The sequence below is a fragment of the Hyperolius riggenbachi genome, chromosome 4 (genome assembly GCF_040937935.1).
Source record: "Hyperolius riggenbachi isolate aHypRig1 chromosome 4, aHypRig1.pri, whole genome shotgun sequence".
Taxonomy (NCBI): Eukaryota; Metazoa; Chordata; class Amphibia; order Anura; family Hyperoliidae; genus Hyperolius; species Hyperolius riggenbachi.
The window spans coordinates 73,249,737-73,266,704 of NC_090649.1; positions in this window are offsets into that span (position 1 = coordinate 73,249,737).

Genomic DNA, 16,968 nt, shown 5'->3' on the forward strand with positions numbered 1-16,968 from the left:
CATACGATTTTATATATATAGAAGAATCGGCCCAGCAGGGCCTGAGCGGCACCCTCCGACGGTAATGGACGAGCTGAGCTCGTCCATACCGCTAAGAAGGTTAATAACCCAATCCCTCTGTCACTCCTTCAGGACTGAAGTACAGTTCTGTAAATATATGCATTTTTTTCCAGAAGAAAATTGTTTTATGGACTAGAAACTATTTCTGGAAAAAGAATAGGCTCTCATGACTCAAATAGGTTGTGGAAAATTACAAAAAAAAGACCTTTGATTAGCAAGACACCAACAGTAATAAAACCAAAAAAGTGGATCAGATCCAACATGCTACCCAAGCACTCAGCGACAGCCATCTCTCACACCACAATACTCATATACAAGTAACGGTACCTCAACATTCAAGCCGGCCTCTTCAGAGTAGGGGGAGATGCTGGGCTGCAGCACATGCGGTTAGCTTTCTCATGAATAAGCATCGATGACAGGGTGACAGACTTACATGGCCCCAGTTACAGATCCAGAGACACATCACCTTGTTGGAGTTAATGTGGAAACTATTCGATTTAAAATTGATAGATTTATTTTCAAATGTTAATACAAGGAAACGTGAACCAGGATAGAAAGGTGTTTTAAACATTTTTTGTAATTAAATCTTTCTTATTCCTGACTAGAGGTCAGTACTGTAACGCCGGCCGCCGTGATGACGCGAGGTGGCCGGCGTGGTGACGACTGACGTCATCTTTTCGGAAGAGGGAGCCGGACACTCGGTCCTGGTGCCGCCAGGAGCCATTTCGGAGCAGGGCCTGGGAGATGGGCCAGAAGGATGCCGAGGGACCTCCCGACCTACTGGTGGGCTGCAGAAAGCCCCAGGTAAGTTCAGATTTTGTTTTTATTTACTGGTCAGAGTCCCTTTAAGTGACCCTCTTATCTCAAAAAGTTGGAAGGTATGGAAATTGGGGGAGGGGGGCTGGGGAAGGTCAAGCACATGCTATTGTGATAATTTTTAGCCAGCAGCTGCAGTAAACATCCCAATTTTCCTGGCATGTACTTGGCTGTGTGAAAGTGCAGCTTCATTAAGCCTTTGCTTCTGTAAGCCACCAGCACTGCTGAATTGTTCTCCTACAGATCTGGGATCAAATCTCCCAGAGGGTGACCAGCATTTAGGCGCACAACAGAAAAGCTCCTGAAAGAAATCCCCATTTTTGTATACTAAACAGTTGCCTCACAACTCGCGTTTACATGGATGCTTTCCAGGCATTTAGATGTCCCTAAAAAGCTTGTGTGAAATCCTCATTCATGGCAATCTGCCACTAAAGGGAGTTTAAGATGCCACATCTGAGAGCATCCAAGTTAACACAGCATGTGCTGTACAGGGGCCAATTACGTTAACTGTGTAAAATTGATTGTGTGTGTAAACATAGGATGTCAATTCCAAACTAGGATTCATGCCTGAATAGATTAAAAACATGGTATAGAGAATGGCCAGTATTCTGTATGATCATTTGCAAATGTTTGAGAAAGTCTGGAAACCTTAACCACTTAAGGACTGCAGTCATAAAACCCCTTAAGGACCAGAGCCTTTTTTTCCATTCAGACCACTGCAGCTTTCACGGTTTATTGCTCGGTCATACAACCTACCACCTAAATGAATTTTACCTCCTTTTCTTGTCACTAATACAGCTTTCTTTCGGTGCTATTTGATTGCTGCTGCGAGTTTTAGTTTTTATTATATTCATCAAAAAAGACATGAATTTTGTCAAAAAAATGACTTTTTTAACTTTCTGTGCTGACATTTTTCAAATAAAGTAAAATTTCCTATACATTTGAGCGCGAAAGTTATTCTGCTACATGTCTTTGATAAAAAAAAACCCATTCAGTGTATATTTATTGGATTGGGTAAAAGTTATAGCGTTTACAAACTATGGTGCCAAAAGTGAATTTTCCCATTTTCAAGCATCTCTGACTTTTCTGAGCACCTGTCATGTTTCATGAGGGGCTAAAATTCCAGGATAGTATAAATACACCCCAAATGACCCCATTTTGGAAAGAAGACATCCCAAAGTATTCAGTGAGAGGCATGGTGAGTTCATAGAAGATATTATTTTTTGTCACAAGTTAGCGGAAAATGACACTTTGTAACAAAAAAAAAAAAAAAAAAAAGTTTCCATTTCTTCTAACTTGCGACAAAAAAAAATGAAATCTGCCACGGACTCACTATGCTACTCTCTGAATACCTTGAAGTGACTACTTTCCAAAATGGGGTCATTTGTGGGGTGTGTTCACTGTCCTGGCATTTTGGGGGGTGCCTAATTGTAAGCACCCCTGTAAAGCCTAAAGATGCTCATTGGACTTTGGGCCCCTTAGCGCAGTTAGGCTGCAAAAAAGTGCCACACATGTGGTATTGCCGTACTCAGGAGAAGTAGTATAATGTGTTTTGGGGTGTATTTTTACACATACCCATGCTGGGTGGGAGAAATATCTCCGTAAATGACAATTGTTTTATTTTTTTTACACACAATTGTCAATTTATAGAGATATTTCTCCCACTCAGCATGGGTATGTGGAAAAATACACCCCAAAACACATTATACTACTTCTCCTGAGTACGGCGATACCACATGTGTGGCACTTTTTTGCACCCTAACTGCGCTAAGGGGCCCAAAGTCCAATGAGTACCTTTAGGATTTCACAGGTCATTTTGAGAAATTTCGTTTCAAGACTGCTCCTCACGGTTTAGGGCCCCTAAAATGCCAGGACAGTATAGGAATCCCACAAATTACCCCATTTTAGAAAGAAGACACCCCAAGGTATTCCATTAGGAGGATGGTGAGTTCATAGAAGATTTTTTTTTTTTGTCACAAGTTAGCGGAAATTGATTTGAATTGTTTTTTTTCACAAAGTGTCATTTTCTGCTAACTTGTGACAAAAATAAAATCTTCTATGAACTCACCATACTCCTAACGGAATACCTTGGGGTGTCTTCTTTCTAAAATGGGGTCATTTGTGGGGTTCCTATACTGCCCTGGCATTTTAGGGGCCCTAAACCGTGAGGAGTAGTCTTGAAACCAAATGTCGCAAAATGACCTGTGAAATCCTAAAGGTACTCATTGGACTTTGGGCCCCTTAGCGCACTTAGGGTGCAAAAAAGTGCCACACATGTGGTACCGCCGTACTCAGGAGAAGTAGTATAATGTGTTTTGGGGTGTATTTTTACACATACAGATGCTAGGTGGGAGAAATATCTCTGTAACTGACAATTATTTGATTTTTTTTACACACAATTGTCCATTTACAGAGAGATTTCTCCCACCCAGCATGGGTATGTATAAAAATACACCTCAAAACACATTATACTACTTCTTCTGAGTACGGCGATACCACATGTGTGACACTTTTTTGCAACCTAGGTGCGCTAAGGGGCCTAACGTCCTATTCACAGGTCATTTTGAGGCATTTGGATTCTAGACTACTCCTCACGGTTTAGGGCCCCTAAAATGCCAGGGCAGTATAGGAACCTCACAAGTGACCCCATTTTAGAAAGAAGACACCCCAAGGTATTCCGTTAGGGGTATGGTGAGTTCATAGAAGATTTTTTTTTTGTCACAAGTTAGCGGAAAATGACACTTTGTGAAAAAAAAAACAATACATATCAATTTCCGCTAACTTGTGACAAAAAATAAAATCTTCTATGAACTCACCATACTCCTAACGGAATACCTTGGGGTGTCTTCTTTCTAGAATGGGGTCATTTGTGGGGTTCCAATACTGCCCTGGCATTTTAGGGGCCCTAAACCGTGAGGAGTAGTCTTGAACCCAAATGTCTCAAAATGACCTGTGAAATCCTAAAGGTACTCATTGGACTTTGGGCCCCTTAGCACAGTTAGGCTGCAAAAAAGTGTCACACGTGGTATCGCCGTACTCAGAAGAAGTAGTATAATGTGTTTTGTGGTGTATTTTTACATATAACCATGCTGGGTGGGAGAAATATCTCTGTAAATGACACATTTTTGATTTTTTTTACACACAATTGTCCATTTACAGAGAGATTTCTCCCACCCAGCATGGGTATGTGTAAAAATACACCACAAAACACATTATACTACTTCTCCTGAGTATGGCGATACTACATGTGTGACACTTTTTTGCAGCCTAGGTGCGCTAAGGGGCCCAACGTCCTATTCACAGGTCATTTTGAGGCATTTGTTTTCTAGACTACTCCCTACGGTTTAGGGCCCCTAAAATGCCAGGGCAGTATAGGAACCCCACAAGTGACCCCATTTTAGAAAGACGACACCCCAAGGTATTCCGTTAGGGGTATGGTGAGTTCATAGAAGATTTTATTTTTTGTCACAAGTTAGTGAAAAATGACACTTTGTGAAAAAAACAATAAAAATCCAATTTCCGCTAACTTTTGACAAAAAAAATCTTCTATGAACTCATCATACACCTAACAGAATACCTTGGGGTGTCTTCTTTCTAAAATGGGGTCACTTGTGGGGTTCCTATACTGCCCTGGCATTTTACGGGCCCAAAACTGTGAGTAGTCTGGAAACCAAATTTCTCAAAATGACTGTTCAGGGGTATAAGCATCTGCAAATTTTGATGACAGGTGGTCTATGAGGGGGCAAATTTTGTGGAAACGGTCATAAGCAGGGTGGCCTCTTAGATGACAGGATGAATTGGGCCTGATCTGATGGATAGGAGTGCTAGGGGGGTGACAGGAGGTGATTGATGGGTGTCTCAGGGGGCGGTTAGAGGGGAAAATAGATGCAATCAATGCACTGGGGAGGTGATCGGAAGGGGGTCTGAGGGGGATCTGAGGGTTTGGCCGAGTGATCAGGGCCCACACGGGGCAAATTAGGGCCTGATCTGATGGGTAGGTGTGCTAGGGGGTGACAGGAGGTGATTTATGGGTGTCTCAAGGTGTGATTAGAGGGGGGAAATAGATGCAAGCAATGCACTAGCGAGGTGATCAGGGCTGGGGTCTGAGGGCGTTCTGAGGTGTGGGCGGGTGATTGGGTGCCCGCAAGGGGCAGATTAGGGTCTAATCTGATGGGTAACAGTGACAGGTGGTGATAGGGGGTGATTGATGGGTAATTAGTGGGTGTTTAGAGGAGAGAAGAGATGTAAACACTGCACTTGGGAGGTGATCTGATGTCGGATCTGCGGGCGATCTATTGGTGTGGGTGGGTGATCAGATTGCCCGCAAGGGGCAGGTTAGGGGCTGATTGATGGGTGGCAGTGACAGGGGGTGATTGATGGGTGGCAGTGACAGGGGGTGATTGATGGGTGATTGACAGGTGATCAGTGGGTTATTACAGGGAATAACAGATGTAAATATTGCACTGGCGAATTGATAAGGGGGGGGTCTGAGGGCAATCTGAGCGTGTGGGCGGGTGATTGGGTGCCCGCAAGGGGCAGATTAGGGTCTAATCTGATGGGTAACAGTGACAGGTGGTGATAGGGGGTGATTGATGGGTAATTAGTGGGTGTTTAGAGGAGAGAATAGATGTAAACGATGGATTTGGGAGGTGATCTGATGTCGGATCTGCGGGCGATCTATTGGTGTGGGTGGGTGATCAGATTGCCCGCAAGGGGCAGGTTAGGGGCTGATTGATGGGTGGCAGTGACAGGGGGTGATTGATGGGTGGCAGTGACAGGGGGTGATTGACAGGTGATCAGTGGGTTAGTACAGGGAAGAACGGATGTAAATAATGCACTGGCGAATCGATAAGGGGGGGGGGGTTGAGGGCAATCTGAGCGTGTGGGCGGGCGATTGGGTGCCCGCAAGGGTCTAATCTGATGGGTAACAGTGACAGGTGGTGATAGGGGGTGATTGATGGGTGATTGATGGGTAATTAGTGGGTGTTTAGAGGAGAGAATAGATGTAAACGATGGATTTGGGAGGTGATCTGATGTCGGATCTGCGGGCGATTTATTGGTGTGGGTGGGTGATCAGATTGCCCGCAAGGGGCAGGTTAGGGGCTGATTGATGGGTGGCAGTGACAGGGGGTGATTGATGGGTGGCAGTGACAGGGGGTGATTGACAGGTGATCAGTGGGTTATTACAGGGAAGAACGGATGTAAATAATGCACTGGCGAATCGATAAGGGGGGGGGGGTTGAGGGCAATCTGAGCGTGTGGGCGGGCGATTGGGTGCCCGCAAGGGTCTAATCTGATGGGTAACAGTGACAGGTGGTGATAGGGGGTGATTGATGGGTGATTGATGGGTAATTAGTGGGTGTTTAGAGGAGAGAATAGATGTAAACGATGGATTTGGGAGGTGATCTGATGTCGGATCTGCGGGCGATCTATTGGTGTGGGTGGGTGATCAGATTGCCCGCAAGGGGCAGGTTAGGGGCTGATTGATGGGTGGCAGTGACAGGGGGTGATTGACGGGTGATTGATGGGTGATTGACAGGTGATCAGGGGGGATAGATGCATACAGTACACAGGGGGGGGAGGGTCTGGGGGGGTCTGGGGAGAATCTGAGGGGTGGGGGGGTGATCAGGAGGGAGCAGGGGGCAGTTTAGGGACTAAAAAAAAAAATAGCGTTGACAGATAGTGACAGGGAGTGATGGATGGGTGATTAGGGGGGTGATTGTGTGCAAATGGTGGTCTGGGGGGTGGGCAGGGGGGGGTCTGAGGGGTACTGTGGGCGATCAGGGGGCAGGGGGGGGCAGATCAGTGTGTTTGGGTGCAGACTAGGGTGGCTGCAGCCTGCCCTGGTGGTCCCTCGGACACTGGGACCACCAGGGCAGGAGGCAGCCTGTATAATACACTTTGTAAACATTACAAAGCGTATTATACGCTTCCTATCCGGGGATCGTCGGGTTAACAACCCGCCGGCGCTTCCGATTGGCCGGCGGGTTGACGTCGCGGGTGGGCGGAGCCTATTGTCGGTGGATGCGCGCGCATCCCAGCGCGCGATCCCCGGCCAGAGAGTGCCCCAGGACCTGACGCCAATCTGCGTTACGTGGTCCTGGGGCTGCCACTTTGCCGCCGCCAATATGAAGTAGGCGGTCGGCAAGTGGTTAAGGCTCATACACACATCAGACCATAGTCTTTTGAAAATGAAAGATCACAGACCAATTTTACCCCCTTCCATGTAGTATGAGAGCCATACCTACACAGTCTTTCCTATGGAGCTGAACTCCCCATCACACAGAAATCTTTGCAAGATGCTGCACACAAAGATGCTGTAGACATTCAAAAGATCCGTCCCTGCAAAATGCATTCATAGTCTATGATATCTGCAGATCATCATACACACCTTGTTTAACAGACATTCATCTGCAGATCAGATCCACCAGGATGGATTTTCAGATCTGCAGATGATTGTCTAATCTGCAGATGAATGTCAGTTAAAGAAGGTGTGTATGATGATCTGCAGATATCATAGACTATCATTGCAATTTGCAGGAACGGATCTTTGGCAGGAACAGATCTTTTGCAGATACTGATCTTTTGTGTCTGTACAGCATCTGTGTGTGCAGCATCTGGCAAAGATTTCTGTCTGATGGGGAGTTCAGCTCCATAGAATAGACTGTGTAGCGTATGGCTCTCATACTACATGGAAGGGGGTAAAATTGGTCTGATCTTTCATTTTCAAAAGACTATGGTCTGATGTGTGTATGTGGCCTGAGAGACATCTCAATCCAACCTGAATTATCGCAAATTCTTTCTGTTTTAGGCTTCTTGCACACCAAGACGTTGCGTTAGGTGCACGTTAAGGTCGCATAACGTGCACCTAACACAATGTATGGTGCTGCAAGAGCCGACGGTAGAGTGAGCCGCGTTAGGCGGCTCGATTCCTATAATGTCTCCCAGAGTGGCGCTGATTGGCCAGCGGGACCACGTGATGCGGAGCGAGACACTCCGCATCACGTGGTCCCGCCGGCCAATCAGCGCCCGCCAGTGCAGTGAATATTAAGTAGCCATGTGCGCGGCTACTGTAGCTGGCTCTCCCCGCCTCCTCTCCGCCCCTACTGCGCATGTGCAAACAGTCTAACGCGGCTATAGCCGCTCCAACGCCGTAACATGCTGCACTTTGCGCAGAACGTGCAGCGTTACATGTAACGCAACGTGGGCTGTGTGAACAGCCCACTTGTGTTACATTGCTGTGCGTTGGGGGAGCGTTACAGGCGCACTAACGTGCGCCTGTAACGTCTTGGTGTGTAAGCAGCCTTAAGAAAGCAAACTTGTTTTTCTTAACATCTTAGTAAGGGGGCTTTTAGGACCATTGTAGTCCCTTACACACTCCAATGAGTTCTGGGTCACCATGAGCTTGCTGGTTAGTCTATACTACATGAAGGGTGGTAAGATTGGTCTGTGATCTTTCAGTTTCCAAAGACTATAGTCTGATGTGTGTATGTGGCCTTAAGATTTAATTTTTAATGCAGAAGACCGATACCTATGCTTGAAGGGTGAGGAGATTTGTTTTATTTTTGTTACACTGGTTTGATTACTTAAGCCTAGACTATAGCTATCAAATCAAATACTAGAGATTTTTTATTTTAAGGTCTGGTACACATCCAATTTTTAATTGGCCAATTTTGTTACTTCCACGTAGTATCAGAGCTTACCTACACAATCTGTTCATAGTATTTAATATCTATTGACCCTCATACTACATGGAGGTGATACATTTGTTCAGTGATTGGCTAATCATAATTGAATGTGTGTAACTGATTTAAAGGGTGCGTACACATCCATTTTGATTGGTCAATGATTGGCCGACTACCATATTTCCAGGTAGTATAATATGCAACAGATTTTAAATACTATGAACAGCTTGTGTAAGTAAGCATTCATACTATATGGAGGTGGTTAAATTGTCCAGTCATGGCCAATCACAAATTGGATGTGTGTACACACCCTTAGGGCCCATTCACACTAGAAGCGCTTTTGAACGTTTTGCGATTGATAGAGAAAATGCCTGCAGTGCTTCACTGCTGTTTGTTTTTTACCTGCATGGAGTAAACACATTGAAGTGTGCACTAGCCAATTGAACAACATTGGTTCTCAGTTTACCTGTGCAGAAAGCGAAGGGTTTTGCAGGGGGACCCAGTGATTTCTAGTTATGCCCCTGATTGGGCTTGGCAGATCTACAGTATATAGCAAATGCACATCAAAGAAAAAAAAAATAATCAAGTAAATGGCAAAAAATGTACTGCAAATAATGCACATTTTCTTCAATATATCAGAAACTACAAAGATACACGTTCAACCGAGACAAATAGTGTGCCATGAATGGTGGATGGAGAGTGGGAACACTGCAAGCATAAAAGCAGACTGTTGTATGGAGGGCTACACCTGTACTGACAAACCAATCTAGCCAGTAGCTACTCCCAAAGATTCTCCTATGCTCCCAGGTGGCCTTGTGTGTGCACATTTACTTTAGGCAGTCGTCTAACACAAAATGCATAAGACATGAACATGCTACTCAAATTTCACACATTTAGGCCTAGTGCCCACCAAAAACCGCTAGCAGATCCGCAAAATGCTAGCAGATTTTGAAACGCTTTTTCTTATTTTTCTGCAGCGTTTCAGCTAGCGTTTTGCGGTTTTGTGTAGCGGTTTTGGTGTAGTAGATTTCATGTATTGTTACAGTAAAGCTGTTACTGAACAGCTACTGTAACAAAAAACGCCTGGCAAACCCCTCTGAAGTGCCGTTTTTCAGAGCGGTTTGCGGTTTTCCTATACTTAACATTGAGGCAGAAACGCATCCGCAATCCAAAATCTGCAGCAGCCCGGGAGTATGCGTTTCTGCAAAACGCCTCCCGCTCTGGTGTGCACCAGCCCATTGAAATACATTACCCTAGCGGATCCGCACCCGCAAGCAGATCACAAACCGCAGCAGAAACGCTCCGGTGTGCACTAGGCCTTATAGTTCATGTTTCATACTCCAGTTTGTTACATATTTTTAAGGGTCTGAGCACACCATTGCTTTGCCTTTTAAAAAATGCAATTATGCAGGCCCGGATTTACATCACAGGAGCCTATAGGCACAGATGTCCCGGCACCTTAGATTTCACTCTTCATGAACCTACAAATTCCCAAAGTGTGCTGGCTGTCCCAACTGTCACTTCTCCCTTACTTCCTTTGCCCATCATAGGTAGCTACAGGTGTCCCTTAGTATTAAGTCGCCAGAAGTACCCTCCATATCAAGTAGCTGGAGGTGCCCCCAAGTGCTCGGGAGCTGGAGGAACCCCAGTAGCTAGAGATGCCTCTGACTGAAGGGAGATTTCATCATTGGAATGCCGAGAGCAGGGTGAGTAACCTCATTTATACTCATCAGGACTCTACATAGGGAAGGAGGGAGGGAGGTGCTCGGGGAGAGGAGTGAGCCGCCTTTCCATCAGCAAGCGCCTGTAGACACGCACCTACAGTGCCTTATGGTAGACCCAGCCCTGCAGGGCCGGCCTTAGGTTTCACAGCGCCCTGAGCGAAACCTGATTTTTGTTCCCCCCCCCCCCCCCCCCCCTTCATCCTTTTTCCACGTGCATATACATGCAATTCACCTTTTCTCCTGTGATATCTCCTAGGACAGTGGTTCCCAACCTTTTTGATGTCGTGACACATCATGCCAAATGCTCAGATCTCCGTGACACACCACATATGTATACAGGGCCGGCCCGCTCATGAGGCGGGGTGAAACTTTTGCCTCAGGCGGCAAATTTCCAGGGGCGGCACCCGCCCGTCCGTGGGTGCGGGGAGCCGGCCCGCCGAGCTGGAGGGGTAGCTGGCAGGACGGGGGTATTGGGCCAGCGGCGGGGAGGGGGGTCGGACCCCCCCCTCCCTCGCCTGGGTACCCCGTCCTCCGCTCCCCTCCAGCCTAAATAGACGCAGCCGTATATGTAAGAGGCACGGGCGGGGAGACACTCACCTCCTCCTCGCTCCAGCGTGCGCTCCACTGACATCACTTCCTGCAACGCTGCAGGAAGTGACGTCAGTGGAACGCACGCTGGGAAGAGGTGAGTGTCCTCCCCGCCCATGCTTCTTACATATACGGCTGCGTCTATTTAGGCTGGAGGGGAGCGGAGGACGGAGGACGGGGGACCCAGGCGAGGGAGGGGGGGTCCGACCCCCCTCCCCGCCGCTGGCCCAATACCCCCGTCCTGCCAGCTACCCCTCCAGCTCGGCGGCCCCCCAGAGCGCCCCCCCCCCCCCGAGGGGGGGGGGGAGGGGCGGCGGTGGCAATTTTTTTTAAAAAATTTGCCTCAGGCGGCAAAAAGTCTAGGGCCGGCCCTGTATGTATAATAGAAAAATACTATTAATAACCATGTGTGGATGGAAAGAGTGCATTATCCTGAATACCCTTAAAAATGAAGGCTAAAACCTCTCAGGAATATTAATAAAAAACAATCAGTGGGACAGTTATCCGCCCCTCCCCCATTTAGAATGATAGCACAGCACTGACAATTTGCACCACGCATTATAGCTGCAGTGCGCCCCCCCCCCCCTCCAAAACGCACTCAGACTCAGTATAGATAGGTAGCCAGGTATATGTGCCCCCAGTATAGGAAATCAGGTGTAGGTGCCCTCAGTATAGGCAACCAGCTATTGGCGCCCCTTGGAAACTGGCGCCCTGAGCGACCGCTCCGGTCGCTCATATCAAAGGCCGGCTATGCAGCCCTGCAAATATGTAAACCTTTATTTATTTTTTTTAAAAATGAACTACAGTAGAATCAGAGTCCGGTTATCCAGAACTAGCACAAAATCACCAGCAGAACTCAGAGTGGTGAAGGCCAACTTCTTAGGCTGTTTGTGGGCTCTGCTTTGCTCTTAGACTGGGTTCCATGGTTTCAGAGTTTTTAAACGCATATTCTAAAAAGCATACAAAACGCCTATGCGATTGATGCAGCCCATTGACTAACATTGCAGGCAAAAACGCTGTGTTTTCCGCAATGCTAGCGTTTCTGCTAAGTGTGTTCCCTGCCAGACAGTGCAACATCAGCGTTGCATTGTAACGTGTAGCGTTATGTTAACCTACTGCTACCTCTAAGGCTGGTTTCACACCAGGACGTTGCGTTTTAGGGGACGTTAAGGTCGCATAACGTGCCCCTAACGCAACGCCTGGTGCTCTCTGATGTGGACGTCAAAGTGAGCCGTGTTGTGCAGCTCACTCTGGCGTCCGTGATGCGTACTCTTGGACGCATGCGGCATCACGTGGTCCCGCCCGGCCAATCGCCGCACAGAGCGGCCGCTCCAGGAAGTAAACACTGCACGTCACTGAGTGCAGTGAATATTAGCCATGTGCCTGGCCGCTCTCCGCTCCTCCCCAACATTACTGAGCGCTCCTCCCCAACATTACTGAGCATGTGCAAGCAGCCTAACGCGGCTCTGCCGCTTATAAAGTACTGCATGCAGTACGTTGTCTTATGGCGCTGCATTACTAAGTAACGCAACGTGGGCACTGTGAACAGCCCATTGATTTTTCATTGCTGTGCGGTGGGGTGCGTTACAGGCTGCTCTAACGTGCGCCTGTAACGTCTTACTGTGAAACCAGCCTAAAGGTACACGAAAGCATACGTTTCATTGCCTCTATGCTTCTCAAGATTAATCTCAAGATATTGTCCCTCCTGCAACCTCCGCTCCTCCCAAGAAATTCTGCTGGCCTCTAAGCCGATCACCTCCTCTCATGCTTGCATCCAAGACTTTACACGAGCATCATCCCTTATCTGGAACTCTCTTCCACAGCCTGTACGTCATGCTTCAAACCTGGACGCACTCTTAAAACACCCCTTTTCAGACAAGCTCTATAGCCCTTATTTACTTATATGTCACAATGTAATCAGAGGCAAAGGGTCACTGCCTCATCCATCCTCCACCCCCTTACCTAGTGTGTCCCCCACAACCCATTAGATTGTAAGCTCGCAAGGGCAGGGTCATCCTCCTAATGTTTACGGTTTTTGTAACAATATTTGTGCTGCTTGGAACTCTGCTGTACATTTGTTAGTTGTATCTATGTTCCCCTTGTCGTCTTATTGTGCTTTGTAAAATATGCTGAAAATGTTGGCGCTATATAAATGAAAAATAATAATGCTTCACTGTACCTACTGTATGCGATGGTAACGTAGTGTTAATCTGCATTACCACTTTTTTGTGTTGCATTGTAATGTTGCATTGCAACTTTACAACAACGTCCTGCTGTGAACCTCGTTTCAAAGAAAAAAAAAATATTCTTTGTTACAGTTGATACAAATACTACAATATGCAGCATTTCTACTTCATGCTTTCATGGAAGCAGATTTAGAGTTAACATCCTGTGCTTTCACATGAGCTCATTTTCCATGGCAGTCAGCTGTCACAGGGAGAGAGCTCAAATTACAACTTGTGATTAGTCACAGATGAGGGAATTAGACTAAACTCTCCAAATACATACAGGGTGAATTTTTCTTTGTTTTCCTTCTGCACTGTGCAAGAGTTTAGGTCCACTTTAAAAGGATACCACAACTGACATGTGGCATAATGAGATAGACATGGGTATGTACAGTGCCTAGCACACAAATAACTATGCTGTGTTCCTTTTTTTCTTTCTCTGCCTGAAAGAGGTAAATATTAGGTATGTAAGTGGCTGACTCAGTCCTGACTCAGACAGGAAGTGACTACAGTGTGACCTTCACTGATAAGAAATTCCAACTATAAAACACTTTCCTAGAAGAAAATGGCTTCTGAGAGCAAGAAAGAGATAAAAAAGGGGGAAATTCTTATCAGTGAGGGTCACACTGTAGTCACTTCCTGTCTGAGTCAGGACTGAGTCAGCCACTTACATACCTGATATTTACCTCTTTCAGGCAGAGAAAGAAAAAAAGGAACACAGCATAGTTATTTGTGTGCTAGGCACTGTACATACCCATGTCTATCTCATTATGCCACATGTCAGTTGTGGTATCCTTTAAAAACCATTTACTTATTTAGGGCAAGATCTCAAGGTCACTTTTCTAAAAAGATACATTTAAATCTTCAGTTCTCTTCATCATGAATTGGATCAGTGGGATCCATGAAGCACTCCACCCATCAGGCCGATAAGCTGAGTTATAAGATGCCTGCTATCTTGTAAGTCAATTTGTCGGATTGTATTCTCAGAAATGTTTAAATCCCTTTCGCTTTAGAAACAAGTCATGAATGGGCCCCAGACATCAACTCTCTGCCATCAGTGACTGAATGTAAAGAAAAGAAAAATGTAGTGCTATCATCTTTCCTACACTTGTCACTCTTCCCCTGGTGAATAGACCATTGTTCTGGGGCCTCTTCCTGCAGAGCTACACCTTCAGAAACAAAACCGTTGCACCTTGGGTGACGCAGCAGCAGGGGAGATAGCTCTGTTCACGGCTGTGTACTCAGGTGTGCGAAAGCAAGCTCAGTGACAAGGAAGTTTGCCGGTTTCAAGGAAAACGACTGAAACAATGGATAAGAAGAATAAGTGGCTGAGCAAACTTCAGAAAGCCGTGCGTCTATTAATAGCTTCCCGGTTGCAATTTTACAGCCTACTGGAAGCACAAAGCTGATTGGTAACCAAGGCTGTGCCATCCTAAACGTCATATCCATGCTAAAGTGAAACTTTGCTAAGGTGGGCAATGACTGCCTCAGTCAAGAATCTAGCATAATTACAGCGCGCCCCCTAATATCTCAGCCTGGCAGATCAACTTGCCTAACAGTGCTGTACTCTCTCACCTAAAACCACTGAAAGCACCACTGTTGGCCCTTTTCAGTGGCAACTTTCCATACTGTTCAGTTCTCGCCTGCAATCCTCACATAAAAAAGCCCCCACTATCCCAAGAACAGCCTAACAGGATTAATGCTAACATTGGGAAACCCCCCTCAATCAAGGGGGACCTCGTGAATGAACTCTTGATCTGATGTTCATATAAAGAACTTGGTTCTAATCATTATATAATGTATTCCATCCTTCAGAGGCGGGACAAGGTCCTCCAGCACCCAAGGCTGAGACACCAAAGTGCGCCCCTCCATCCCTGGCACCCCAGCCGTCACACACTGATTGCTATTAGACTAAGAGGTGCCACAGGGCCCACAACCTCCCCAACACCTTAATATCTAGTTATCTGGCTTGCAGTCACTGCTATGTATCCCCTTGTCTTATTTCTTTCTGCTTAAAACACAATTAGGAATGACAGCTGAATGAATTGTGCGCCCCCTCCTACACTGCGCCCTGAGGCTGGAGCCTCTCCAGCCTATGCCTCGGCCCGGCCCTGCCATCCTTAAAGGACACCTAAAGTGAGGGTGATTGAGGCTGCCATATTTTTAAAATGTAAGTTGCCAGTCCTGCTATACCCTCTGCCTCAATACTTTTCACCAGACCCTGAACAAGCATGCAGATCAGATATTCCCATTCCTACAGGAATTCTCATAACTGCTGGCCACATTGACACTGTCTTGTCCGAGATGGATTATCCTTGGTGACTTCAATGTCTGGGCTGATGACATTCAATCACAAGATACAAATGAACTAATAATAAACCTCATAGGTGGACTAGGCTTCACACAAGTTGTAAAATCTGCTACCCACAGGAGGACGACATTCCCTAGACTTACTGTTCCACCTAGGGATTGACATTAGCATAACGGTAACCCCAGTGGTATGGTCAGACCATCACATAATACAGTTTACTATTGAACATCACCCTATCAAGCAGCACCCTAAGGAATCGAACAAATACCGTCCCCTGAATAAATTAACTCTGGAGAGGCTAACTGCCAACCTGGATTTTACAAATCTGCTCCATAGCCCAATGGACCCCAACACACTAGTAGCCCAGTACAACAACATGTATGAAACACTTGACAGTATCGTCCCATGGCGCATCAAATCAGCAACCAAAAAACAGAAAGCTAATTGGTTTGACAAAACCATCATGAATCTAGTGCTACGTACACACATGCAACAACGATCGTTCGTTGAGAACGACGAACGAACTTTTAATTGATGAAAGAACGACCTAAGTAAAGATAGTTTTAAAAGGTGTGTAACGATCTGATCGTTAGAACGAACGTTACATCACGTAAAGCAACTATTGCGCCTGCGCATAAAAATGAGAAGTTTCAGGGAGAAATAGTGAAATGCGCATGTCAAGCCTAGTACGAACGACCGTTTCCAACGATGTACTACTTTTGCAAACGATCGTCGTTGGTTAAAATCCGCCGAGACAGAACTTTTTGTAGCGATTTGGCTCGTTCGTCGTTTGCCTTAATAGACGGTGGTTCGTTTTTTGTAACGATCGTCGTTGGTAAAGATCGGGGAACGATCGTTACAAACGACTATAGTCGCATGTGTGTATGCACCTTAAGAAAGAAAGGGTGCAGACTAGAAAGACAGTGGTGTAAATCAGGGTCTGAAGAGCACAAATCTAGTCTAGCCCATCACCTCAAACATTACCAAGAAGCAATAACCAAGAAAAAAAATCTGACTTCATCTTGCACAAAAATATCTACAACCAACAACAGAGCTGCTCAACTCTTTCACACAGTGGAATCACTCTGCAATACATGCCTAAGACCCCCAACCACATTCTCTAGGGAAAGATGTGAAGAATTTTCTGCCTTCGTCACTAACAAGGTGTCCGCCATCCGTGGGAGCATTACACCAACAACGTATTACTGGACTTTGCATATGCCTACTACCGTACCACCATGGCAAGTCTGACACTGAGTGAAGAAGATTTTGGTGTTCTCATCCAAAGTCTCCGCCCTACTGCCTGCAACCTGGATCCTGGCCCAGTTGGATCCTTAATGCAGTACCCAGAGCTGATCAGGCCAGTACTTCACAAAATAACTCAGTGCTCCTTGCAAAGTGGACTTTTCCCAGAAGAATTAAAGAAAGCAATCTTAAAACCTAGCTTAAAAAAACCATAACTGGATCCCGACTCTGATCAACTACAGACCGGTGGCGAACTTACCCTTCCTATCAAAAGTTATCGAGAAAGCAGTCACCAACCAGCTAGAAGCCAGGCT